Source organism: Solanum stenotomum, chromosome 7 (genome assembly GCF_019186545.1).
Source record: "Solanum stenotomum isolate F172 chromosome 7, ASM1918654v1, whole genome shotgun sequence".
Classification (NCBI taxonomy): domain Eukaryota; kingdom Viridiplantae; phylum Streptophyta; class Magnoliopsida; order Solanales; family Solanaceae; genus Solanum; species Solanum stenotomum.
Genome location: NC_064288.1, coordinates 7,742,938 through 7,770,665, shown reverse-complemented (window position 1 = coordinate 7,770,665; position 27,728 = coordinate 7,742,938). Strand labels below are relative to the sequence as shown.

At 35.1% G+C, this 27,728-nt stretch overlaps 1 protein-coding gene and 1 pseudogene across 1 annotated transcript in view; both read left to right on the top strand.

The window, feature by feature from the left end:
- Positions 1-27,728, top strand: part of LOC125870349 (uncharacterized) — a 70,984-nt gene that overhangs the window by 29,124 nt on the left and 14,132 nt on the right. The gene's annotated exons all lie outside the window — the stretch shown is intronic.
- Positions 20,728-21,182, top strand: LOC125869612 (uncharacterized; annotated as a pseudogene).

Genomic DNA, 27,728 nt, shown 5'->3' with positions numbered 1-27,728 from the left:
CCTCAACTAAGTGGATCTACTAGTCTATGCTAAAAAGTACTAAGGAATCATCTAAAAAGTATGATCTTTCTACCCATGATGGCTACATGGTTTATGGAGATTTGAGTTATTATGAACTTTTCTCCATATCGGTGCTCAATACTACTCCCAAAATATACTCAGCTCATATGTTTTAAAAACAAAACTCTTTCTGTGATTTGAGGTAATTACTCAAAAACTATCTTAAAAGTTCTCTTAGAAATTGGTGTTTCCTCTCTTGTTTAAATGTGAAAACATTTCAACTCTTGAGAATACTTAGTTCCCATATAATATTTTGAAGAAATGAACTTTACTCTTACTCTTTACTCAACTCAAAACTCAAGCCTTAAAACAAAGTAAAAACGTTTGTAAAAGACTTTTGGAAAACTCTATGAACTTCTCTTGACTTGACTCTTAACTTTCCTTGAATTGAATTATGGATTCAAGGTTCATGATCTCATGTTTATGGATGATTTCATGATGTTTAGACGTACCTTAGAATGTAGAAATTGACTAGAAAACATAGGTACATTACTAAGGAACTAGTACGGAAAGAAGTGGGAAAATGTGGAAGAACTGGCGTCCTTGGCGCTCTGAGAGGCGTGGGGCGCCAGAGGGTGAATTCAGGACCTGGGTTGGGGCGCTCTGGCTTGCGCGGTGCTCCAGAGCCCAAATTTCAGAACCCCTTTTGGGGTGCTCTGAGAGGTGCGGCGCCCTAACCCCCTTCCCAGAAAATCCCAAATTTTCTTTTTCGTTTTTTTAACTCTAAACCCTCTAAATTCAATTGGTTCTTTCCCCAAACACTTAGAATCGACTATATCATCAATATATGTAAGATTCTACTCGAAATCACACCTATTCTCATGAATCAAACTCAAGAAACTTCTCAACAACTTCAACAACAAGAACCCACAAGAACTTAAACGAATTTCATCAAGAACTCACAATCTTTTCTTTGGAATAACATAATTACGCTGAATTGAATAATGATTGGCGCGTGGGTGAACTAACCCAATGCTATGTGATCTCACATACCTCGTAGGATTGAATCCTTGGCGAAATCCACAACCAAAATTGCATGATCTTGACAAATCTTGAACTTTTCTTCTCCTTTCTCCTATTTTCTCTTTTCTCCAAGCCCTAACATGTTTTGGTAAATGCGTAAACTGATATAATTCATATTAGACCCCAATTAAACTTCTAAAAAAGAAATAAAATAATTGGGTGGTGAAAAGACCACTATACCTTTCTAAAATTCGGATTAGACTTTCCTTATCTAAACAATCCAACTTCAAATGGGTATATCACCCTCATACAAACTTGAAATCGCGCAAACTCAGAGGCGTTGGAAAGATAATTGAACGATATTTCCTATGATATCTTGTAGAACACCTAACTCATCTTGATCTAGGAGTTATGGTCATTTGAAGTTGACCAAAAAATCAGACTTCACTTAATTTTGTCAAATTTCCAAATTTTTCATTCTTTCCAAAAATGACTCTTTCTAATTCCTGATATTTCTAGTTCTTTCAAGTAGTGAGGTTTTACAAGCCCCTTACGCCACACTACTTTGAGATTGAGTACCCATTGCTCTGATATTTTGGGAACTATGATTCCTGCGATCATTCCTTTTTCTTGGTGTAGGTGCACTAACTGATGATAGGACATATCTAGATGACTTTTGTTCAAAAGATGACTTATTCCCATTTCAGTCTTCTGCTCACCAGTTCATGACTTGTTGTCTTGTCCCTCTTATTGTGAAACTCTTCTATATCCTTTACCTTATTTTTCTCAACCTGCTACATATGAATCATGAGGCTGGCTATGTCCATGTCCCCTATCAACATAGCCGCATTACCTTCCTTACTCGATAACCAGGATAGCCCGGACACAATTAAACTCATTCTGCTCCTCACCACCATCTCTGGAGCATAGCGGGATAGTTGAGTAAACTTGAGGCTGTAGTCCTACGCACTCATAACTTCCGGTTTCAGATTCAAGAACTCTCTCACCTTAGCTTCCCTAAGCTCTCAGAGAAAGAAGAGCCTCTAGAAAACATTCTCAAACATAGCCCAACTCAAAAGTGTTTCCCATCTGCCCTGTTCTTCTTCCACTGATCATACCATATCGTAACAACACCTTTGAGCATCAATAACATGCATGGCCACAAATACTTTATGAAGTTCTTCCACAAAGTTCTCTGGATCCTTAGTGATCTATATAAGTGTAGGTTGTGCTTTTTTACTCTTTATCTATCGGGGTTTTCCATGATAAAGAATTGTGTCATTAATTTACTTGTTTTACTTAACACACTGTCAATACTCGACAAAGGAACATATATAATAACATGTTCTTTAGGAAAATCGGGGGTCGGTAATTTAATGGTTAGTTTACCATTTCACCCCATGCAAAAAATCAAAATCTAATTGTATAGTAATATTTCAATTACATAAAGGGTGAATTAGAATTTCAACAATAGTACTTTAATTTTTACACTCAATTCACCAAAAATGTGTCCATCCTTATTTACTCATTAACCAACATTCTCTTCTTTGCCATATTATTTTTTGAAGATTTTGATAAGTTGTATCGATTAAATACTCAATACAAGATCACGATCATCTATAAACCAAATACTGTCAATACAATAGGAAATTAAGGGGTAAAAAATTGGGTAGAAAGGAAAGAGAAAATGCCACGAATACTCTGAACTGGAATATGGAGGCTAGCACAATAGGAGGATATATTTTGGTGGACATAATGTTGTTTTCATCCTCATTTTTTTGAAGCCGATAAATACTTTTTTAGGTAAGAATCTTTTTTCTCTCTTCTTTAAAAAAGCCTTTTCACTATATTCGTCGTTTGTGAAATGCTTTCTTCGATGTTTAGTATGACATTAAACTCTTAAAAAAGTAGAAATTTGGTGGTTTTACTATATACACACACTCACAGAAAATTGGTGAAAGGTGTAGTAGACCACATCAACTTATTTCCAAATCCAGATCTATCTTCGATGAAAACTCAACTTTGTACATTTTTTAGCAATTAATAATTCAAACAAATGCTTTTGAAACACGTATTTTTTTTTTAATTAAATAGTGGATCTTGTAGCTCATTTTATTCATTTCAAATAAATTTGTTCAAAACAAGACCAATCCAAAAACTAGATCAGCCCAAAACAACGAGAAATTTTTTAGCCCAGTCCATTAAACGGAACTACCAGCTTCTATATCAAAACCCTAGACGATAGGGTTTCTGAATTTGAGATCCTTTTCTTTCTACCCATATCGCCGCTTAGAGCTGTCAGGAATCCACTATTCCTCTTGTTTTTGTTATAGATCATCAACACATTTCTCTTGTTTGCCATGTTAACCCTCTTTCTCAACTCCTAGAGGTAAGATTGTTTTACTTGCCCTTTTCATTCTCTGTCTGTTTTCTAACTTCCTCCTTTTCTCTTGTAGACACATAATCTGGTGGAACAGTGGATCCCAGAAGTAATTTCAATAGAGGCGTCTAGTCTTGTGGTTGAGCTCACAACTCTTTGTAAGTGGCCTTCTTCTTTCTCTACCTCTTTTCCCAGTTTCCTTCCTCTCTAATTTCCTTATCAAGCTGAAGAATAAATGGAGATATACAAACGCTCCTGACCTCCTTCATTGTGGATTTCCTTCCTAACCCAAGATCTGTAACTCCCTATCCAACCCCAAGACCCTCGCTTTTTTCTGGAGAAACTTTTTGTAAGTTGTGGTAGTCTAGACTAGGTAGTTTAATGGTCATAACTATGTAAACCTATAATGTCAAAAACATTTTTTGTAAATATCACAGTTGTGAGGTTTGTTATTGAAAATGATTCTGAAGTAATGTATGCTTAAGTTTATAGGTCTTGAAATGTGATCTTTCTTGCCTTGATCCTTAGTATTGGAATGTTTGACTTATCTGCGTTCAAATCCTTTGCACTCCACTAATAGTTGCTGAAAATTATGTCATTGTCTAATCTTTTCTTCACTTGCAAAGGAAGTGGTCGTTAACTTGGCGTAACTCTTTTGGCTCCACTCTCATAAAACCTGGTCTGCATTGGTGATAAATCTCTATCCCTTGCCGCTCTGTCTATATTTACTTCAATTTCTTTATCCTTCTCCCTCTCTCTCTCTCCTCTGTTTCTCCGTATCATTGATCTCCTCTAAATCATAAATGTTATTGATCTAATTACTATTTGTTTCCCCACATTTGGAACATGATTCCTCTTCCCCTTAATTTTGTCCCCCTATTACCTTGTCTTTTTCTATAGAATTCAATTCCTCTTGACTAGAATTGTTCTCTCTCTAACTACTTACTCTTTGCCCTTACTTCTTCCACCTCTTTATTCTTTGACCCACACCCTCTCAAAGCTTTATGCGTAACAAATATCAATAAGTATCTTGATATCTCATCATCCCAAAGGAGAGACAAAGGAATTGGTTCGAGGAGGGCGCTTATAAGTTTCATCTTGATCATAATAGACCCGAGTGTTTGACTAATTGAAGAAATAAGTCGAGATATGACTAAATTCAGAAAGGATTTTCCCAAGAATGTGTCCCTTCGAGTTGTTTGGCTTGATAAACCAGGTGTAGATGAGGACAATCTGCCTTCAATATATATAATCATATAAAAACCACTCCATGGTTATAATTTGTATCGTGCCCTCGGAGATGCACTAGAGTTTAGTGATAAAATTTTACCAACCATCTCACAAGAAATGAAGTAAGAAACAATTCAACAAGGTCCAATGAGGGAGCTTGAGGTCCACAAGTCCATAAAGGATGTTTTTGTTAAGAACATACTTTCAAGAGGAAACAAAATCTTGTTGGTTGAGGATGAGACTTATGATTTCCAAAAAAACGGTTTCTAAGTAGCTTGGTGCAACAAAACCTTAGAAACCATTTGGGCACACCAAGGTGCTTAGAAACCATTTTTTTTGGAAGTTTAAGTAACGTCGGATCATCCTCAATCAACAGGATTTTCTTTCCTCTTAAAGGTAAGTTCTCCACAAAAACATCCTTTTGTGGACCTCATTAGAGCTTATTGAATTGTTTCTTCCTTCATTTATTGTGTGATGGTTAGTAAAAATTTATCTGTAATCTCAGGTACATCTATGAGGGAACGATACAAATTATAACCATGGAGTTTTTTTGCTATAACTATATGTAACACCCCAAAAATTTCTAAGCTTCTTCATTTGTGTATAAGGCCTTATCGGATGATTCTTAAATTGTTCCTAGGTTTTAAGGTCAATTATTTAGTGTGGAAATGTATTTGGATATGAATTAAGGTTACAAGAATCTCCTAACACAAATTTGAGTTGAAAGCTTCCTTACCGATTAAATTTTGATATAAGATTCTACTTGAGTCAACTTCAAACAATCATATCTCTTAACATATAAAGAATTATGTGTCCCATGACCTATCAAATTAAAGTTTTATGAGTCATCTTTCCAATGCCACAATATTTGCCTCAATCCAAGTTCTAAGTAAACATTTATAACTGATTCATTAGAGGTGTTCTAATCTGGCAGCAGCTCCGCGATACGGAGCGAATACACACCTCACTGTCCGCTGGAATAAAATCCCGGATTCCAGCTCTTTTTATTTATATTGTAAGGATATCTTTGTTCTAAAAACCCTTAGGGAGTCAAATAAATTGCCCTAAATGTGTAGAAAATTAGTTTTCACAATCAAACCATCTCATTCACTTCTAAACTCCTACGCTCTAGAACTTCAAGAAACACTAAGGCTAGGGTTCATCTTCCAAGATTTTCCTTCATGTTTCTTCAAGAACTTTATTATTTGCATTTCACTCCTTCCGCATCTCCTATATTAACTAAAACTCCTTCCGCTATTGACTTCTATTTGAAAGTTAGTTGAAGTTGTTACAAAAACTCGTAGAATTCATAACTGAACCACTAAATGATTTTTTAAAGAAAGAAGCAATGCAGAAGAATTCTGCAAGCAAATTCATTTGTGTGCTTTTCTGCAACAAAAACACATCTATATCTATGTATACTAGAAACATAGACTAACCTGAAATTGATCCATAGTCTTATATAAGGAATAAAAATAAACATCAAAATTTGTGCACTAAATAGAGTAAATAGAGACTGGATGGAGAAATGTTGTGTATACTTGAGAAAGATTAGGTCCAAAAGCCCATGAAACCTTCTTAGATTTCTTCAAACCCATGATGAAATCGCTTAATCAAATACTCAATTTATTTTACAACACTCAAAATTCGCCTTCAGATGATTGATTTGTCAATGCAAGTCAAAATGTTGTTTCCCCAAAATAGTTGAGAATAGAAGCAAAGATTGGAGTTATCAATAGAACAGAAGGCAGAAACCCTAGAATTTTCATTTTCTAAGTGAAGAAAATTAAAGTTGAAGAGGTGCGCCACTATGGGAGTGAGTGAAGTACTCTATGTTTGTATTTTATCTTTCCAACAGCTGACAAAATACAACTATAGAGTACATCACTCACTCTCGCAGCGGCGCACCCTCTGGAACTCTCATTTTCTTCACTCACAAAACGAAAACTCTAGGGTTGTGATAACTCCAATATTTTCTTCTACTCTCAACTTTTTGGGGAAACAACATTCTGATTCAGACTTCACTACAAAGCCAATCATCTGAAGGCGAATTTTGAGTGTTGTTAAATAAATTGAGTATCTGATTAAGCGATTTCATCATGGGTTTGAAAAAATCTAAGAAGGTTTCATGTGATTCTGGACCTAATCTTTGTCAAGTATATATAACATTTCTCCATCCAGTCTCTATTTACTCTGTTTAGTGCTCAAATTTTGATGTTTATTTTTATTCCTTATATAAGACTATGGTCAATTTCAGGTTAGTCTCTGTTTCTAGTATACATAGATATAGATGTGTTTTTGTTGCAAAAAAGCACACAAATGAATTTGGTTGCACAATTCTTCTGCATTGCTTCTTTCTAGGAGAATGAGGCATATTTGTGGAGTGTGTAAGGGTTGTGGAATTGAGAATGAAACGATTGATCACATGTTGTTTGGGTGTCCTAGTGCTTAATTAGTCTGAAAAATTTGCCCCCTTAATTGGCCTTGTTTAGAAAATACTGTGGATTTTGCTCGATGGTGGAATGATCTTTTTACTAATGCTAAAAAAAATACCCTGATTCTATTGTGCTTATAAATTAAGTATTTCTATTATGTGGCAAATTTGGAAGGCTAGAAATTCGAAGAGTTTCAATGGAGAAATTTCTGATCCTAATGATATTGTTAACAAATCTCTTTTTGATTTCCATGAATATGAAAGTAATTTTATTCCTCCATTCCCCCCTACAATTATACCTGCTTGTAGTGATGATAGAAATATAACTATGGCACACGATGGTATTGTTGTGTTTGCAGATGCTAGTGTACATAAGGAAAAGAAGGCGACAAGAATCGGTGTGGTGGCTATGGATAGTTATGGTAATCTGCTTCAAGCCTTTGGTACCCTAATTCAATATGTTGGGAAAGCCATCAGTGCTGAAGCAATTGCAATTTGTATGGAGCTGGAGAATGCTAGAGAAATGGGATGGACAAAGGTGCAAATCTTATCAGATGCAAAAAATGTGGCAGCTATGGTACTACAAAGAACTATAGTTTCATGGGAGATAGAGACTACTTGTGAAGACAGTTGGAACCTTATGAAGTGCTTTGAAGTGGTCAATGTGACGCTGTAACACCCCGCAACTAGAATGAACTAGAATTAGAAAGAAACCATTTTTGGAAATAATCAAATTTGGAAAGTTTGACAAAGTTAAGTATGAGTTTTGGGTCAATTTCAAACGACCATAACTCCTAGATCAGGATGATTTAGGTGTTCTACAAGATACCGTATGAAATATCTTTGAATTGTCTTTCCAACGCTGCCAAGTTTGTTCTGTTTCGAGTTCGTATGAGTGAGATATGTCCATTTGAAGTTGGGCTGTCTAGATAAGGAAAGTCAAAACCGGATTTTAGGAGGGTATTATGGTCTTTTCACTACCCAATTAATTAAATTTGTTTTTGGTAATTAAGTTGGGGTCTCAACTGATTGAATTCAGTTTACGCTATTGAAAATAAGTTAGGGTTATCAGAGAAGAGAAAAGAAGAGGAGAAAAGAGAAGAATAAGCAAGGAATCGCCAAGTTTTTGAAGAATTGCTTGTGGATTTCGCCAAGGGGTGATCCCTACGAGGTATGTGAGATCACACAACGTTGGGTTAGTTCACCCACGCGCCAATCATGATTTTATATAATGAAGTTATGTTCTTAAAGAATAGAAATTGAGTTCTTGATGGATTTGTTTGAAGTTTCTATTGGGCTCTTGATTGTTGAAGTTGTTGAGAAGTTCTTGATGTAGATTCTCGTTTTGAGTAGATTCTTGAATATTTTGATTATGTAGTCAAATCTAAGTGTTTGGGGAAAGATTCAATCGAATCTAGAGGGTTTAGAGTTGAAAAACAACCAAGAGAATTCGTCAAAAACTGGGGAATGGGGGTGGGGCGTCGTACCACTCAGAGCACACCACATCAGAGTCTATAGTTAGGGCCCTAGGGCTCTGCGCCAGCCAGTGCACCCTAACCAGACTCTGTAGTTTCAGCTCTGGCACCCGGCGCCACTCAGAGTGTCAGGGACGCCAAGTTCTCTACCCTTTCCCACTTCTTTCCGTACAAGTTCCCTTGAAACGTACCTATGTTTCCTAGTTGATTTCTACACTCTAAGGTACGTCTAAAAAACATGAAATCATCCATAACATGAGATAATGAGCCTTGAATCCACAATTCAATTCAAGGAAAGTTAGGAGTCAAGTCAAGAGAAGTTCATAGAGTTTTCCAAGAATCTTTTACAAATGTTTTAACTTTGTTTTAAGACTTGAGTTTTGAGTTAAGTAAAGAGTAAAGATTGAAGTTCAGTTCTTCAAAAGAGTATATCGGGACTATGTATTCCCAAAGAGTAAAATGTTATCACATTTAAGTAAGAAAGGAAACTTTGACTTCCAAAAGAGCCTTTGAGCTAATTCTCAGTAAAAGAGTAAATGCTTTCATAATTAAGCAAAAAAAGAAACTTTGATTTCCAAGAGAGCTTTTGAGCTAAGTTTTGAGCAATTATCTCAAACCACAAAAAGAAGTTATGTTTTTAAACATAAGAGCTAGTATTATATTTTGGGAGTAGTATTGAGCACCGATATGAGGGAGAGTTTAGACAACTCCCATCCCCCATAAACCATGTAGCCACCATGGGTAGAAAAAGGTCATACTTTTTAAATGAATCCTTAGTGCTTTTTACCATAGAGTAGTGGATCCACTTAGTAGTTAGGTTCTATACCCTCGACAAGGTATAGGATGGCCCTGGCAGCGTGAGGCAAAATGATGTATCATCACAATAGCTCTTAAGTGATGGTTGTCGGTTAGAGAAACTCCCACATCAGTATTTTGTATTCTTATATACACAGAAGTAAATTGTATTTTTATCTACATTCTAGATTTTATATTGTATCCTTGAATACATACAAAGTTACTATTGTATTTCTAAATACACAGAGTTGATATCCATGTTTTAAAAGCTTTTCTCTATACTACATTCATATTATTGTTTTATATTGAAATGAGTTAAGTTGAGCCCATGTATGTTTTTTCAGTTCCTTTCAAGCTTATATCTTATTTTAGTATTCCCCTCGCGTGCTCGTACATTCAATGTACTGATGCCATTTGGCCCGCATCATTGTTATGATGCAGATAGAGGTAACCAGGATCATCATCCAACGCATCGTTCAGAAGGGAATATTATGCAAAATAGCAAACATTTAGCCTATGTTAGGTACTATAGCTACAATTTAAGAAAAATGTAATTCGCAATTGCAGTTTCCTCAATTTTTGTTATTCCCATGACTTTTATAATTCTCCATATTTGTATAAATTAATAATTTATATAATTCAGTTTCTGATTGTATAAATGCAAAATTTTGTATATGCTTACCCTTGTCTATGATTTATGAAAAATTTATAATAAATTACCATGTTTGTACATTAACAAGCGAAATATACAAATGAAGTTCTGAAAAATTTCTAAATGTATAAATACAAAATTTTGTATATATTTAACCTATTTGTATATTTGCAAGACAAATATACAATCAGGCAAAATTATACAAACCGTAGCCTACATAGCAAATGAACTATAGCTATGGAGCGCAATTATTAATACTATAGTTATAAAACCTTATTATATCTACTATATTTGCTATTTCTGAAATTTTCTCGAGGGAAAAACTATCAGATTTGTACCCAATTAGTGGCCCAATCGAATTGAGCCCAACAAATTTAGGCCCAATTCATCCAATATTGTTCCATTAATTCTAAGTGCAACTAGGTCTTAGTCCTTAGATGCGCCTCCCCCTCCCATTTCAATGAAAACTCACCATTTCCATCAACACTAAATAGAAGTTGTCACACCATTTTTGACAAATGTTATACCTCTCTCATAGCTTTATTCACTTCAACACTGATCTCTCTCATCATAAGAGAAGATTTGGTCAATACAAGAAGCCAAAAAACCTTTTGATTTTGATTCTTTTGGGCAAAGTTTCAGTGTTCAAACGCCTCTGTTTGTGGAATCCAAAATCATCTCGTGACGGCAATTTCAAAAGATGAGACCTTAACCCCAATTTTTTGTCTATAAATACATCTCAATCTCTCATCCAAAGCACCCTGGAAACATTGGAAAATTTTCATCATTTCATTATCAAAATACTTTCTCAAAGGCTTGAACACTCACAATAACACCACTCTTTTACATTTCAATATCATCTTACGAAAACATCTTCTACTCTACTCTCTATTGCTTGACTTTGTCAGAGGAACGACTGAAGATCCTTTAGACATGATTTTGATCAATTTTAGGTGCCCTAATTCACCATAAATAATTAGGTGGTGACACCTTAACTTAGTTATGAATTAAGGAATCATCAATTTGTTGTATACTATTTTGACCCCGTTAAAATGGTGTATGACAGTACTTTCCATACAACACATCTAGCTGTTTAAAATACACTGAAAATTGACATCAATTAGAAACACAGAAGTTCAGGATACTTACCCAAAGATCACACCCGCCTAGACAAGTTTTTCCGCATTGTCTTTTGTTCTGCAAAATATCATCCAATTGGCTGAACCTGAGTCAGGACAGAAAATCCCTGAATCAAATTTAATCTGTAAATCAAATTGGCTGAACCTAAGTCAAGATAAGACATGCCTGAATTGATTTTGATCTGCAAATCCAATTGGTTGAACCTGAGTCAGGACATGAGGTGCCTGAATCTAACTGGGTTCGCTCTGGTGGAGGAACTAGATCAGGGAAAAGAGGGATTCATTAGTCTTTGGGTTGACAAATCAAACGAGAAAGAGATAGATTAGCGCTGGTGGAGGAACTAGATCGAAAAAATAAAGATTCATTATTGATTAGGACTTGGGTTGACATTTCAAACTAGAAAGAGATATATCCAACTAGCTTTCAAAACAACTTACATAGATTCATTTGGAATTAAGTAAAAACTTGCATAAAGAAGTCAGATCATCAATAAGGTCACCAATGAAACTAGTAATTAGCTAACTTGATAAATAACACAATAGGTTACACTGGAATATGCAATGAACTACATTTGATTCAGTGCTACAAAGTAGCTTGGCCTAGCTTACTTAAAGGCATCGGCGGATCTAGGGTATCGAGTTAGGATTTTCGCGAACAACTTTTGCGCAAACCTTGTATTTATACAGAGAAATATATTAAATATATAAGAAATATTTGTTGAAACTTACTAACAAAGCAGTCACTTGGTCCCGTGGTAGTGAAGAAGACACGTATACCTAGCTTGATTTTTTGTATGGGGGTTCAATTAGCCTTGGACACATTTAAAGAAGATCTGACTTCTTTATGCAAGTTTTTACTTAATTCCAAATGAATCTATGGAAGTTGTTTCGAAAGCTATGCTGGATCTATCTCTCTTGTTTGAATTGTCAACCCAAGTCCTAATCAGAAATGAATCCCTATTTTTTCCGTTCCAGTTCTTCTACCAACGCCGATTTATCTCTTTCTCGTTTGATTTGCCAACACAAAGCTTAATGAATCCCTCTTTTCCCTGATCCAATTCCTCCATCAACGCGAACCTCAGTTAGATTTTGGCACGTCCTGTCCTGACTCAGGTTCAACCAATTGGATTTGCAGATCAAATTTGATTCAGACATGCCCTGTCCTGGCTCAGGTTCAGTCAATTGGATTTGTAGATCAAATTTAATTTAGGGATGTCCTGTTCTGGCTCAGGTTCAGTCAATTGGATTTGCAAATCAAACTGGATGATATTTTGCACTTGAGAACAGAAGATAATGTGAAAAAATTTGTCCAGGCGGGTGTGATCTTTGGGTAAGTATCCTGAACTTTTTTTTTTCTTTCTAATTGATGTCAATTTGCAGTGTATTTTTAACTGCTAGATGTGTTGTATGGAAAGTACATTTGGTTAAGGTAAACTGATATTTGGGTAAGTATCCTGAACTTCTACATTTGCCCAAATTCATTCTCTGATACATGCCAATTTCAATTGTGCAGTTGTAGATAGTTGCAGCATCAAACGGTTTATCAGTAAAATTGGTCTTGCCACACTGTGTGGTAATCTCTCTCAATCTCCATTGAGTCTAAATAGCCGAGACCAATTTTACTAATATTCCTGCAATTTCTAAAAGCTTCAATGGTGCATCTGTGGTTGAGATCTCTGAGACATCGATGGGTGATCATTTTGTACGAATTTAATCTGGTCTTTTACTTTTATATTACAATAATGCATAGAGACCGAAAAAATCATGTAAAAGAAATTCATAGTAGTCAAATTAATTAAAATTAGCCTTTTCTAGGCATATAAAGATAATTTCATGTGTTTTTTTTCCACATATTTTGCTCCCATCAGGGGAGGCATTGGTCAAATGCAAACCTCAGATTGATCTAATAAAAAACTGCCTTGGCAGAGGAATGATAATAACTGGACCTGCTCCACAGGGTTCCGGCTTTGATTTCTATAGCCATTTCTTCTGCCCAAAGTTTGGAATCAATGAGGTAACTACCAACACTTGAATGTATAGTATTGCATTCAAGCAGATCGTAGTCACTGAAAAGGGTAGTGCTGAATTTTGCAAAGTCTAGATAATTAAGCGAGTCATATTGATATTATTTATCATATCTTCAACAACTACAGATGAAAACATCTATATGTTAATATAGCTGATGCATCTTAGAGATCTCACGTGTTCTCTTATTGCACATTTTTTCTTCAAACAACTTTTCAGGATCCTTTTTGTGGAAGTGCTTATTGTGCCTTGGCTCCTTATTGGCGTGAAAAGCTTCGCAAATGTGACTTTGTTTCTTTAGCGACACTTACTCATTTCTCAAAATGCAAAGACTGTAATACTTATTCATGTGTTTGTGCAATCTGGGACTACTTATACCAACTACATAGTTCGGTTTGCCCAATTGATTGTATTGTTTTGTTGTTCAGGCCTCACCTAGAGGTGGCGTCTTGAACCTGCATGTAGACGACCGGAAGCAGAAGGTATTTCTGAGAGGGAAAGTTGTGGCAGTCATGGAAGGTTCTCTTCTAGTTTAATGTCACAGTTCACACCCATGATTTATTCATCTGCCACTATCACAAAACTTTTATAATATGTTGGAAGTATGTGTCTAAAATCTCTAAATTGGTTTTTGGTATGTACTTCACAATGACTTTTTAAACATCTTCAGTTTCTCAACCATCATCAGTTCATTAGCCTACAAGTAGTGCAAGTGTCTTGTTAATTTTGAAATTGTGGGAAGCTACTCTTTTTAGGATGATATTTCAGGTGTTTGGTTTTCATTATTACTCATTATTTTTTGATAACTGGAATGGCTAATGTTCCTGCATGATTAAGCTTCTGATTTTACTAATCATTTCCTTTAAGAATATTAAAATGAAGGATAAGTGGACAACTTACAGAAATCTCATTAGTTTAGTACCTAATTATCTTTCTTCTCTTTACTTCTCATTATTACGAAACTTACCAGAATTTGGACTTTAGATACATGTAGTTGGCGTGCCCAGATACATATATCTCGGATATATAAAGTCAAAATTTGGTGGAATTTATTTTTGATACACTATATTCAAATAGATTCACATATATCTACTCTCTGGCTCGTCTCCCTCCTATCTCGCTCACCACTCTCATCTCTCGCACGCCTCTCTCCCTGTATCTATTATCTCAAATACATGTATCTAGTACGATTCGTATGTATCTGAGCTACATAGATTAGCTCGCTCACATCTCTCCCTATTTTAGTGTATTTGATAGTAAAAATACATGTAGGTGTATCTGACTTGAAATTTGGTACGAAATTATTAATTAGTGAGACAATATGTAATTATTTCAAACTATAGAGAAAATTAGTAAGTACAGTAGGAATTTTTGTTTAGTTAGGTAGTTTTTCCTAATTTGTTATCCCATAAAAAGAATTAAAACTTAAATGAAAATGTGTAGGGATTAATTATGAGTGAATCTATGTATTATTTTATGCAGTGATTACTTATTCATGTATTGGTTATACGTGTATGAGTTATTCCATGCATATTCTATCATCCATAGAATAACACAATGATTTCCTCATAACTTATATATTTATTAGTTGTGCAAATATCTAAATTGTCAACCAAATATTGTATTAATTTTATATATGAATAACTTATTTGTTATCTACCTACCAAACGTTGTATAAGTTATACGTAAATTAATATATGCATAATTCGTTTCTTATTTATCCATCTAAAATTAGTAATAAAATGCTATTGATACCTAATGGTTATGGTGAATGAGGATGGTGATTAGCGATATATAATTGTCATGCCCCGAGCCTACACCCTGGGTGGGACTGGCACTCGAGAACCATTGTTGGTCCCAAGCGAGCCCTTGGCCTGACTTACTACTCAACGGAAGACTATACTCAACATTTAAGACAACTCAAGAGATAAATTCATAATCAAACTTAGAATGTATAAAGGAAAAACATTCAACTGGCCATAAAGACAACTCAAGTCTTACGATCAAAACAACTAAAATGAATAAGACTAACGAACTACTAATGTCTAACTGTCTATGAAGCCTCTAATACTTAAGAGGGATGTCGGGACAAGACTCTTGATCATACTAACAACTGAAATAAACAAAGCAATAAAAGGGGACCCTCTGAAAAGCAAGGAGGCTCACCAAATGACTCTGAGTGCTCAACGAAGCATTGGATGCTGATCCTGGTTACCTGTATCTGCACCATAAAATGATGCATGCCAAATGACATCACTACATTGATGTACGAGCATGGGAGGGGAAACCTAAACATGACATAAACTTGAACTGAATTCTGAAAGAAACACTTACCTCAACTTTTCTCAACTCATGGTTACTCAACTCAATGCAGAAATAAACAACAGTAAAAATGCGGTTTATATAAAGCATACAATAAGTAGCAACTCAATGTATTGGAGAAATATCACAACAACTCAATTTATATATATAATAAAGTAATATAATTATGTGGGAATTTCTCTAACCGACAACAATCACTATGAGCTATGTGATGATATAATGTCTCGCCCACACTGCCAAAACGGTCCTATAACTTGTCGAGATATAGAACGCCTCAACTAAGTGGATCCACTGGTCTATGCTAAAAAGCATTAAGGAATCATCTAAAAAGTATGACCCTTTCTACCCACGTTGGCTACATGGTTTATGGAGACTTGAGTTATTATGAACTCGTCCCCATATCGGTGCTAATTACTACTCCCAAAATATACTCAGCTCATATGTTTTAAAAACATAACTCTTTCTCTGTGGTTTGAGATTATTTCTCAAAAACTAACTCAAAAACTCTCTTGGAAATCGGTGTTTCCGTTCTTGTTTAAATGTGGAAACATTTACTCTTTGGGAATACTTAGTCCCCATATAGTCTTTTGAAGAAAATAAACTTCACTCTTACTCTTACTCAACTCAATGCTCAAGTCTTAAAACAAGTTTAAAACATTAATAAAAAGACTTTTGAAATGACTCTAAGAACTCTCTAGACTTGCCTATTAACTTTCCTTGAATTTGAATTTATGGATTCAAGGTTTTGATTCATGTTTACGGATGATTTCTAGATGTTTAGAAGTAATTTAGAGTAGTTAGAATCGATAGGAAGTGTTAGTACACTTTAGAAGGACTCAGATGGGCTAAACGATGAAAAATGGGTGGGGCCAGACGACCCGGGCGCACTGTTGGTGCACCACCCAGCCCCCAAAGTTCAGAGACCTATTTTGGGCACATTGCTGGCGCGCCACCCCAGCCTCCCTGGCGCATCAGGGGCGCACTGTGCTAGCTTCCCCCAGGCAAACCCGACAAACTTTTCAACTCGTTTTCTGATATTAATTCGATTAAATTCGATCCTTTTCCTCAATTTCTCTTTAGATTCAGATACCCCAAACATGTACACAAGAATCTAACTCAAAAACTCTAATAATCAACACTATAATCTCAAGAAACTCCTCAATCTCATCCCAATTCAAGAACGAAAGTAAATTCAAGAATACATATCAAGAACATTCAAATTTTCAACTTTTTAGGACGAATTCACGCTGAATTAAACATGTTTGGCGCGTGGGTGAACGAACCCAACGCTGTGTGAACTCGCATACCTTGTAGGATCAAGTACTTTGTGAATCCACAATCAATTCCTCAAGAAATCGACGAATCTTGACCTTTCTCTTCTTTTCTTTAAAACCCTAGCGTGAAATCTTTGAGTGCGTAAACTGAACCAATTCAATTTAGACCCCTAATTAATTACTAAAAATGAAATAACTTAATTGGGTAAGGAAAAGACCATAATACCCCTCTAATCCGGGAGATTTTCCTTATTTGAACAGCCCGACTTCAAACAGGCATATCTCCCTCACACGAACTCGAAAATTAGCAAACTCGGTGGCGTTGGAAATATAATTCAACGAACTTTCATTTGATATCTTGTAGCTCGCTTAACTCATCCTGTGCTGAGAGTTATGGTCGTTTGAAGTCCCAAAACTCATACTTAACATAACTTTCCAAATTTCAGATTTTCATTATTTCTAAAAATGGTTCTTTCTAATTCTAGCTCTTTCAAATAGCGGGATGTCACAATAATTCTCTAATGATTGTAATTATCGATAGTGAATAATGAATGTAATAATAGTTGATGGTGATAATTGCAAATGATGTCTAATTATGGTGACAATTGATTTTGGTGATTGATGATTGTAGTTAGGGTATGGATGGTAGGTGGTGGTGGTTGACGATAGTAGTATAGTCGTTAGTGGTGAGTGAAATTAAAGTAAATGGAGTAGGGGTGAATTATCATCTTTTAATGAATTCTTAAATAGACATTAATATATTAATGATATTAAGAGTTGATATTGAATCTATGATTTTACATTTTGCTTAATTAAAAAATATTGAAGTTTGTCAAAAAATGGACATAATCTTTTATTTTAAAAAAAAGGAAAGAAAAGTTGTGTTCTTTTAACAATAGAAATGTTTAAGAATATAAATTTAACTACTAAAATCTTCATATCAATAAATAAAGTTTTTTATGATAAGATCCAAGATAAGATATCGTGAACACATGACATACATCTTATTATCCGGAATTAATTAATACAATATAAACAATGATAATATTATTAGACATTTGTTGTAAAGTTAATGACTTTATGTCTTGTAAAAATATGCATCACAATAAATAGATTAGTTAATTAATTAACGAAAAAATAAAAGAGAAAAGCTTAAGATCTTAACCGAGAAAATGATTAAAATGGTGGTTGAGTATATCCATTTTATTGAAATAGTCCTTGATATATGTAAAAAAGTGATCAATTTGATCAGAATCTTAAATCTTTTAAAGAATCATTAATAGACAATTTTGATTTGAAATCTGAGTTCTTAAAAGATTCAAGAAACTCAATAGCTTGAAATTTTATGCTATAAAAAATGCTTAACTCGTTGGAAGAATCAAACATAGAAAGTTCAATCTTCATCCAGTTACACTATTTTTGTCAATTGCAGTCATAATTTACATTGAATTTGTTTTTAAAAAGCGATTTTCTGATAAACGATTTCTCAAATTCGAACCTTTAACAAATATTTAGTATTTGTGAAAATTTTGGATTTTAGGATTTTCACGAAGAGAAAAATAGCTATGATTAAATTTGCGGGTATATTTGTATAATTGAGCTATTTTTGTATAAATTAGAAAAAAAGAATTTTACAAACACAAACATCTGAATTTTAAACAGTTATACAAATTATATTATACAAATGTTATACAAATTATATTATACAAATTCTGAATTATTCAAACTAAAACACTATACCGCGTAACTAACTTCGTTAGATGTTTTATTTCCTTGAACAAAACTAAAAATATCATTGACCAACCATCACCATTTCGCACCAACAAACAAGATGTGCTTTAAGTAATCTTATTTGAGACAGTAATCCAATGTGTTCTAAAGTATTATGTACTCTTAGATGATCTTGTATGCATGACATCGATTCTTGGGGGATATATATTGTTAATTTTCTTGCAATTGTTATAAAGATTTGTATGGATTTAAGTTATACTTGTCATAGCAGTATGCAGACACTTTATTCTTCTCTTTCAAGCTCTCTAATGTGTTAGAAAAGCATGGCTATCAGAATTTACTTCGGGCGACTTAAAGCAATAAGCAATTAATTTCTGCAACTGTAAATAATTAAAGCTATATCTATCTATCTAATAGCATTGATAAAAACACAGTCAAATCAGTTTATGGCTCACAGAGAGTAGATATTCTCATCGACAACAATAAACTTCTCTTGTTACATTAAGAGACAACATGTATGTGGATCGGAAGCCAACAATCACAGGACAAACAACTCAGGTAATCTGACTGATCTCCAAAACTATAATGGATCTGATAAGATCATTGTTGGAATTTGTTCAAAGTTAGATATCACTCATTGGAAATACAACTAAATAAGGATTGAAATTAAAGTAAAAGTTTTTTGGTTCCCAAGATCACTAAGAATCTTCTTTCCTTTTATAAGATTGCAAAGGATAACTTGTGCACTCTTGAATTTGATGAATCTAACTTTGTCGTAAAGAACAATGAGACAAGGACACTACTGGTCAAGGGATCTAGGAAAGATGTACTCTATACTTCGGACATAACAACCTTTATGCCTCAACTGCATCACAATACTGGAAGAGCTCAAACAGTTTATGACATAGATTAGGACATCCTAGTTTGAAGTCTTTAACAATTTTGAGTAAAAATAGTTGTTTCAATGTTACTAGTTGAAATGAAGTGCCTAATGTGTGTTTGAGTTATCAGTTGGGAAAAGAATATAAATTACCATTTGTCTTGAGAAATAAAATGGAGAAAGAACCTTTGTTGAAAATACATTGTGATCTCTAGGGGCCTGCTCCTGTTGAATCCTCTCAACAAATGAGGTATTATGTAGTGTTTGTAGATGATGACACAAGGTTTACATGAATTTATCCATTGAAAAAGAAATCAGAATTCCTTGAAGTATTTTAAAAATTTCAGAAAAATGGTGGAAAAACAATTCTAAAAAACTATTAAAATATTTCAATGTGATGGATGTGGTGAGTTCATCAACACAAACTTGACTAAGCACTAGGAGGATTGTGGAATTATCAGGAATATTTCATGTCCTAACACACCAGAACAAAATGGCATTACTGAAAGAAAGCACATATACATAATTGGGACTGGTTTCACTTAGTTGTTTCATGTCAAATTACCCTTGTTCCTATGGCTAGAAGCCTTCTTGACTACTGTGTTTCTCATAAACAGGCTCCCCTACTTGGTACTGAAAATGAAAAACTCCTTTTGTGAACTTGTATGGTGCACAACGTGACTACAGCAGTCTCAAAGCATTTGGATACATGTGTTTTCCTTACTTGAAAGGTAGCACAAAGTTCAGCCCAAAAATTTATCCTTGTGTGTACATAGGATATATATAACAATCTGCACAAGAGCTATAGGTGCTATCAGAAGAGTATATGTGTCTAGACATGTGGTGTTTGATGAAAGCACACTACCTTATGTACACTCAGATCAATCCCAGGCAAAATCTGATGAATCTACTCACTTAGATGCAGACACCAAACATCACCAGCTCCACTTAAGGGGGAGTACTGTACAACAGTCATCATGTTGCCACAAATGATAAGCAAATGGTAGAACTTGTGATATACTTTAGTTGCCATTTTGCTTTAACAAAACAAATTAAATATGATGCTTACTTGTGAATTATAAGTTGAGATTTTTTTCATGAGGATTTCCTGCGAAAATGTAATCCTACAAAATAAAATGCAAGAAAATTCCATGTGTTCCTTCCAGCTCAGTTAATTATTCATTCTTTCTTCTGAAACAAGTCATCTTCGTCGAGAAGTGCCACATTATTGTGTGTGTTTTTGTTGTTGGAATGCATAGGCATTATTACTGCAACAGAACCCAAAACAGAAAACAACAAGCTAAGGACTTGTTTGCTACTTCTTCAATTCGATGTGGCCCCGATGGTGATGGCGTCCTCACCCAAAAATACCATCACCACCAACTCATGTCGACGTAACTCCATCTCCATCTCCAATTGATAATGCGGCTTCACCAACGCATATGGCTCCATCCCCAATTGATGGTGTGGTTTCGCCACCGTCTTCGGGACAGTCCCCGGCTCCAACCACTTCTTGCATCAAGGTGGACGGTTGTGCATTAGATTTGATCACTTCCGTTTTCAACAATGCTGCCAAGTACTTTCAACAAGTTTAGAGGATTGCTTTTACAGAGAGTTCATGCACTCCAAGAGGGTACCATTTTTCCTTAGCAAAGTGAGAAACTATTGCAGTCATGCGATTGATAATGCGGCTCCATCTCCATCTCCGTTTGATGATGTGGCTTCACCAACTCAGGCAGCTCCATCTCCATCTCTAGTTGATAATGTGGCTTCACCAACTCGTGCGGCTCCGTCCCCATCCCCAGTTGCTGATGTGGTGTAGCCACCGCACATGGCTCCCTCTTGGACCCCGGCCCCGGCTCCAACCACTTCTTGCATCAAGGTGGGCGGTTCTGCATTAAATTTTATCACTTCCGTTTTCAAGCATAAAATTTCATTATCTACACAATGCTGCCAAGTAATTTCTACAATTTCAGATGGTTACTTTTACAAAGAGTTTACGCACTTCAAGAGGGCACCATTTTTCCTAGGCAAAGTGAGGAAGTATTGCAGTCATAATCAAATCTTAGGTAGAGAATAGGATAATGCAGCCAAGTTTATATACGATTTTACCCCTCAATAGGTGATTAGGTGTTAGTTAAATACTTCCACTTAAATTCTTTAGTTAGTTCAATTGGATCTTCATTTCTATTTTACAGTTTAATTACTACTCTCTCCATGCATATTTATTTGTCCATGTTTGACTTGTCATATGAATCTTGTGCAATATTCCATTCTATTCGACCCCGACATCCCAACAAATTAATTAATAAGAGGACTTACCATGACATTTTTACATTAGCTATAAACTTGCCACAATTGTACAACCTAGAACAAGACTTTGTCGGCTCGATTGTTTTTTTTTTCTTAACTGAAAATCGAATTCCTAAAACTTGTGATTTGAGGCACTACTTTATGAATAGTTTATAGGTTCTTAGCAATGTTGTATTTGATAATTAGGAGAAGCATTACATCAGTGGCAGCATAGACTATATTTATTGAGATGATTACATTAATAGGGGCACACTGATACAATCTTTAAAAAGATGGCGGAGATTTGTGGGTATGCATCTGATTCAATAACTTTTTGGCATAAATGTTAAAGTAGACATCCGGCTTACTGAGAGGAGTCCCATGTTGTATCAATAATAGTATAAGTAGTTGTAGTTTCCAGAGTTGCTTGGACAATAGCAACAAATGTGGCTTTGATAGAACACAACGGGCTTCAATTTGCCACCAGAGACATTATTTGTGTGGGGATATTATTGTTATTGGTATCAGTAGGAGGGGGATAAAAATTGGAAGATATCTTGGGATTTGAGGGAAGGTGAGCTAGCTGGAAGGTAGGACATTTTCTTGAAGAAGGAGAAGTCTCACATCTATAAATATAGCAACGGTTTCTGATTGACTTGTGCAATTACTCAGAGAGTTACAAGCAGAACACAATCAAATATAGCAACGGTTTCTGATTATCTTTCAAGTCCAAGATCGATATATAAAAACTGAAAACTCTTATACTTTTCTAAAAATAGTACTCTCTTTCCATATAAAAATGATACATTCGGAACCCTTTAAGTTCCCTTAATTCATTTTTCAAAATAATGCTTAATTTTTCTCTTAAACTCACTTTAGTTTGAATATGCACTAAGACAAGTGATTAGGTTATGCAAGAACTTTCAAAGGTAAATGGAGCCCATAGGAGCTAATACAAAGAAGGGAAACGTGGTCACAACTTAGAGGAGCACGCGTCGGATGAAATAAGGAAAAGAATCAGCCCAGCGACCCTAGGCGCACTGCTGGCACAGGGCGCCAGGCCCTGAACTTCAGAAGTCAAGCCTGGGTGCATTGCTTGCGTAGGGCGCCAGCCCTGGCGCCTTCTTGGCGTGCCGCCCCAAGCCCCTCCCCAATATCCCTGATGAACTCAAGTTAAATTAGGAAACCAAATTAGATTGGATTTTGGAAATTTACCCCAATCTCTACTTATCTTTCAAACCTAAAATTAATATATGAGAAACTTTCATACAATTTATTTTGAAAACATAACCTTACTAAATCAATAGGGTTCATCTGATACTAAGCATTAACAACATTATAAGATTCACATGTAAAAATAGGAATCAAAACCTCAACTATTAAAGAACTGAATTCAATATCAAGAACTATGAATGAATCCTTTAGATGTGACAATTTCTGATCGAATTGAGATATAGGGCGTGAGGAAGAACTAGTCCACCACTATGAATAGCCTTACATACCTGGAAAGAAAAAAGGTCCTTGGTGAAATCGATGGAAACTTGATGAACGCTTGAACCCTAGCCTTTTCTCCTTTTGTAACATTGCACTAATTCTTCTAAGTGTTAAAGAACGTGAAAAAATGTTTTAACGATGTTTAGACGGTTAATTAGGTGGGAAAAAAGTGGCTTAGGCCTAGAAGGGATGGGAAAAGACCAAACTACCCCTCTAATAACGGTTGAGGTGCCTTACAAAAAGAGGCATTACTAAAACGAGTATATCTTTTTACTCCAAACTGGAAATGAAGCAAACTTGATGACGTTGGAAAGACCTTTTATTTGGTAGGTCATGGGCCACCTAAATCTTTATGTATTGAAAGACATGATTGTTTGAAGTTGACCTAAGTACAATCTTAGGTCAAAACTTAATCAGTAAAGAAACTTTCAACTTAACTTTGTGGTAGGGGATTCTAGTGACCTTAATTAATATCCAAAACCATCTCATACTAAAGAATTGAAGTTAACACCTAAGAACAATTTAAGAATCATCTGATATGACCTTACATGTAAATGAAGATTGTTCGGGTTTTAACTTAGAAATTTTTTGGGTGTTACAAATAATTTCTCGATGGTGAATTGTTTCGTACTATATACATGTACACTGCCATTCTTCAAAATCCAGACATTAGAAGTAGTAGCCCCTAAACCTAAAGTATAAATCAGAGAAAGGTAACTTCCCACAACTCTCAATTTGAAATTAGAATTATCTTATCAACAAATGGGAAGCTTCAAGTTAACCCATGTCTCGTCTGATACATCAAAAGAAATGATCTTGTGCACATTGAAATCCTATAAAGGTGTAGGTCAAGTGTTTTTTATACTTTATGACACACCCGAGCCTACACCCTGGACGTGGTCGACGCTCAAGAACCATAACTGGTCCCTAAGTGAACCCTTGGCCTAGCTGACTACTTGGTGAAAGACTTACTCAAGCATTTAAAGGCTTCAAATAGAAGTAAATCCTTAAAATTGTAATATTTTCAATTCATATTGTCTGAAAAAAATACTTAATATAATAATAATAGTTTGCAAAACATTTCAAAGGAAAAGAAAGTACTGAGAGACTCCTCAACTCTATCAATCTATGAATCCTCTATAATTTAAGACAGATATCATAACAAGACCCACGACATCTCAAGACAACTAACTAGAAAATAAATGTGAAGTCCTCTAGAATGCAATGAGGCTCACCCAAGCTATCTGAAGCGCAAAGTGATCTCAATAAAGTGTTTGTTGATGATCCTAAACACTTGAATCTGCATCATAAAAAGTTGCAGGTCGTATGACATTAGTATATTGAATATACAAGTATGAAATAAAGCTGAATGAATAAATAATTGAACTGATAAGGCTGGGATAATACTTACCTCAACTCAACTCAATACAAAGCATTATCAAGAGATGAAATATTTAAAGCTTCATAATTAAAAGATGCTAACTCAAGGATGCATATGAAAGAACATTAAATTACTCTTTAACTCTTATTTGGGAGATTCTCTAACCGACAACCATCATTATGAGATACACGATGATAAAACTTCTCGCCCACACTGCCTGAACCATCTTATACCTTGCTAGGGTATAGAACACCTCAACTACATGGATCCACTAAAGCTCTGCTCGAAAGCAAATAAGAGTCGTCTAAAAAGTACGATCCTTTACCCATGTTAGCTACTTGGTTTATGAGAAATGTGAGTTTTCTGAACTCATCCCCATATTGGTGCTCAATACTACTCCCAATAAATATATACTCATGCTTAAATGTATAAAACAAACTATTTCTCAATTTGAGGTAATTGCTCAAAATATCCTTGTAAAAGAGGTACCGCTCTGAAATATCTATGAACTCATTAACTTGTTTAGATATCAAAATTTCTCATTTCTTAATGTAAAAAGTGACACATTTTGGAATACTTAGTTCCCTTATACTCTTACTCAAATCATTCTTTAAACTCTACTTAAATCTCATCTTTACTTTCTCAAAAATCAATTTAAGACAGAATAGTTTGGTTAAAAGGTTTCTCAATAGAAACTCAGTAATAACTCAAGAATCTCAATGAAAGATATAGCAACTCAAAAATTAAGAATAAAATTCGGAACTCAAAAACGAAACTCATTTCAAGAATTATAAAGACTAAGGATGTAACCCTAGATTATTATTTTACTGATAGAAATTAGATGTAGGGAGTGAGGACGAACTCAGTCCATCACTATGATAGGCTTACATACCTGGAAGAACAAAGTTCATGGCGAAATCAACGAAGCTCGAAGAACGCCTGAAACCCTAACTTTTCTCCTCTTGGAACATTGCTCTAAAGACTTGAAGTGTTAATGAACGTAAAATAACTGTTAACACTTTATAACCCTTAATTAGGTGTAAAAACGTCATGGTTTAGTCTTAGAAGGGTTGGGAAAAGACTAAACTACCCCTCTTAAAAACTGATGAAAACTTCTACGAGTCCATCTATAATTCGTGATTTGTTTTATGGACAGTAGATTCCATTCGTGGAATATATTAAATTTTACGACTCAAAATCTCATTCTAGGGGTCCAATCTATGGCCCTTAAAAGTTTTTATGGACCGTTGATCTAACCCGTAGAACTTATACAATTTTCAGGCTCAAAAGTTCATTTTAAGGTCCAAACTACGACCCATAGAAGTTCCTACGGCTCATAGAATGGATCCGTAGGAATTGGAGCCCAAAAATCAGATTCTCTGAAGTTTTTGACGAGTTGACAGTATGGGTTACCGAAATTTCTACGGCACATAGAAACAAGTCGTAGGAGTTGACTTCAGGCAACTCTGATGTGATAATCTTTGGTAAAACAACAATAACCTTTTACTTCAAACTCAAAATGAGGCAAACTTGGTGGTGGTGAAAAGAGGACTTGAGGACCTTTAATTTGGTAGGACATGGGCCACATAATTCCTTATGTTGTGAGAGATATGATCGTTTGAAGTTGACCTAAGTAGAATTTTATGTTAAAATCTAATTGGTAATGAAGCTTTCAACTCGATTTTGTGATAGGGAATTCTCGTGACCTTAATTCATATTCTAATCCATTCCCACACTAAAGAATTGACATTAACACCTAAGAATGACTCAAGAATCACCCAATACGAACTTATATGCAAATGAAGAATAGTTCAGGCATTAGGTTAGAAATATTTGGGGTGTTACAATATCTCCCTCTTGGATTCATTCGTCCTTGAAGGATGGATGAATTGAGCATAGAAAGGGTAGGGAAATGTTTTACAACCTAATTTAATGAAAAATACACATAAAACTCATGAACTCAAAACATTGAAGGAGGGACCGAATTGAATGTGTACTTTAGAAAGAGTTAATACCTTAGACTAGAACTAAATCGAAGGAAAAAAAAAAGGATATCTAGTCTTCATATCCTCCTTAACTTCCCAAGTTGCCTCCTCAACAAACTGATTTCTCCATAAGACATTGACTGATGCAACCTTTTTGGTTCACAACTTGCAAACGTAACGATCAAGAATCTTAACGGGAATCTCCTCATAAGATAGGTTGTCCTTGATACCAATATTCTAGGTAGGAAAAATAAATGAAAGATCGCCCAAACACTTATTTAGCATAGAGATGTGTAATACTGGATGGATTGCTGCTAACTCTGATGGTAGCTCCAACTCATAAGCTACATTACCAACTCTCTTGGATATTCTGTAAGTATCAATGTATCAGAGATTGAGCTTTCCTTTCTTACCAAATCGCATAACATCTTTCATAGGTGAGACCTTTCGATACACCCAATCATCAACCCCAAACTCCATATATCTTCATCTAATTTCTGTATAGGATTTCTAACGGCTCTGTGCTGTTCTCAACCTCTCTTAAATTATTTTCACCTTCTCCATGGATTGATAAACTATGTCTTGTCCTACTAACTCAGCTCCACCAACCTAAAACCAACCAATAGGAGATCTACACCTTCGACAATAAAGATCTTCATAAGAGCCATTTGGATACTGGAGTGATAACTATTACTGTAAGCAAACTCTATGAGAGACAAGTGATCATCCCAATTACCTTTAAAATTCATGACACATGCTCTGAACATATCCTCTAGGGTCTGAATTGTGTCTTCTGCTTGGCCATTCGTCTGAGGATGAAAAGTAGTACTAAGGTTTACCTTCGAACTCAAACCTTTCTAAAATGACTTCTAAAATTGAACGGTGAATTGCACATCCCTATCCTAAATGATGGACAAAGGGACACCATGAATTCAAAATATCTCACGAGTGTAAAAACTCACATAATCTTATGTTGAATTGGTAGTTTCACCGATAAGAAATAGGTTGATTAAGTCATTTGATCTACAATCACCCAAATCGAATCATGTTGCCTGCGAGATCAGGGCAAGCCAAATTTGAAGTCCATATTAATCATAGATCATTTCCATTCTGGAAGAGCTATGTTCTGAGCCACACCCCATGGCCTTTGGTGTTCCACCTTGACTTGCTGGCAATTTGGGCACTTCACAACAAAATCTGCAATAAACCTCTTCAT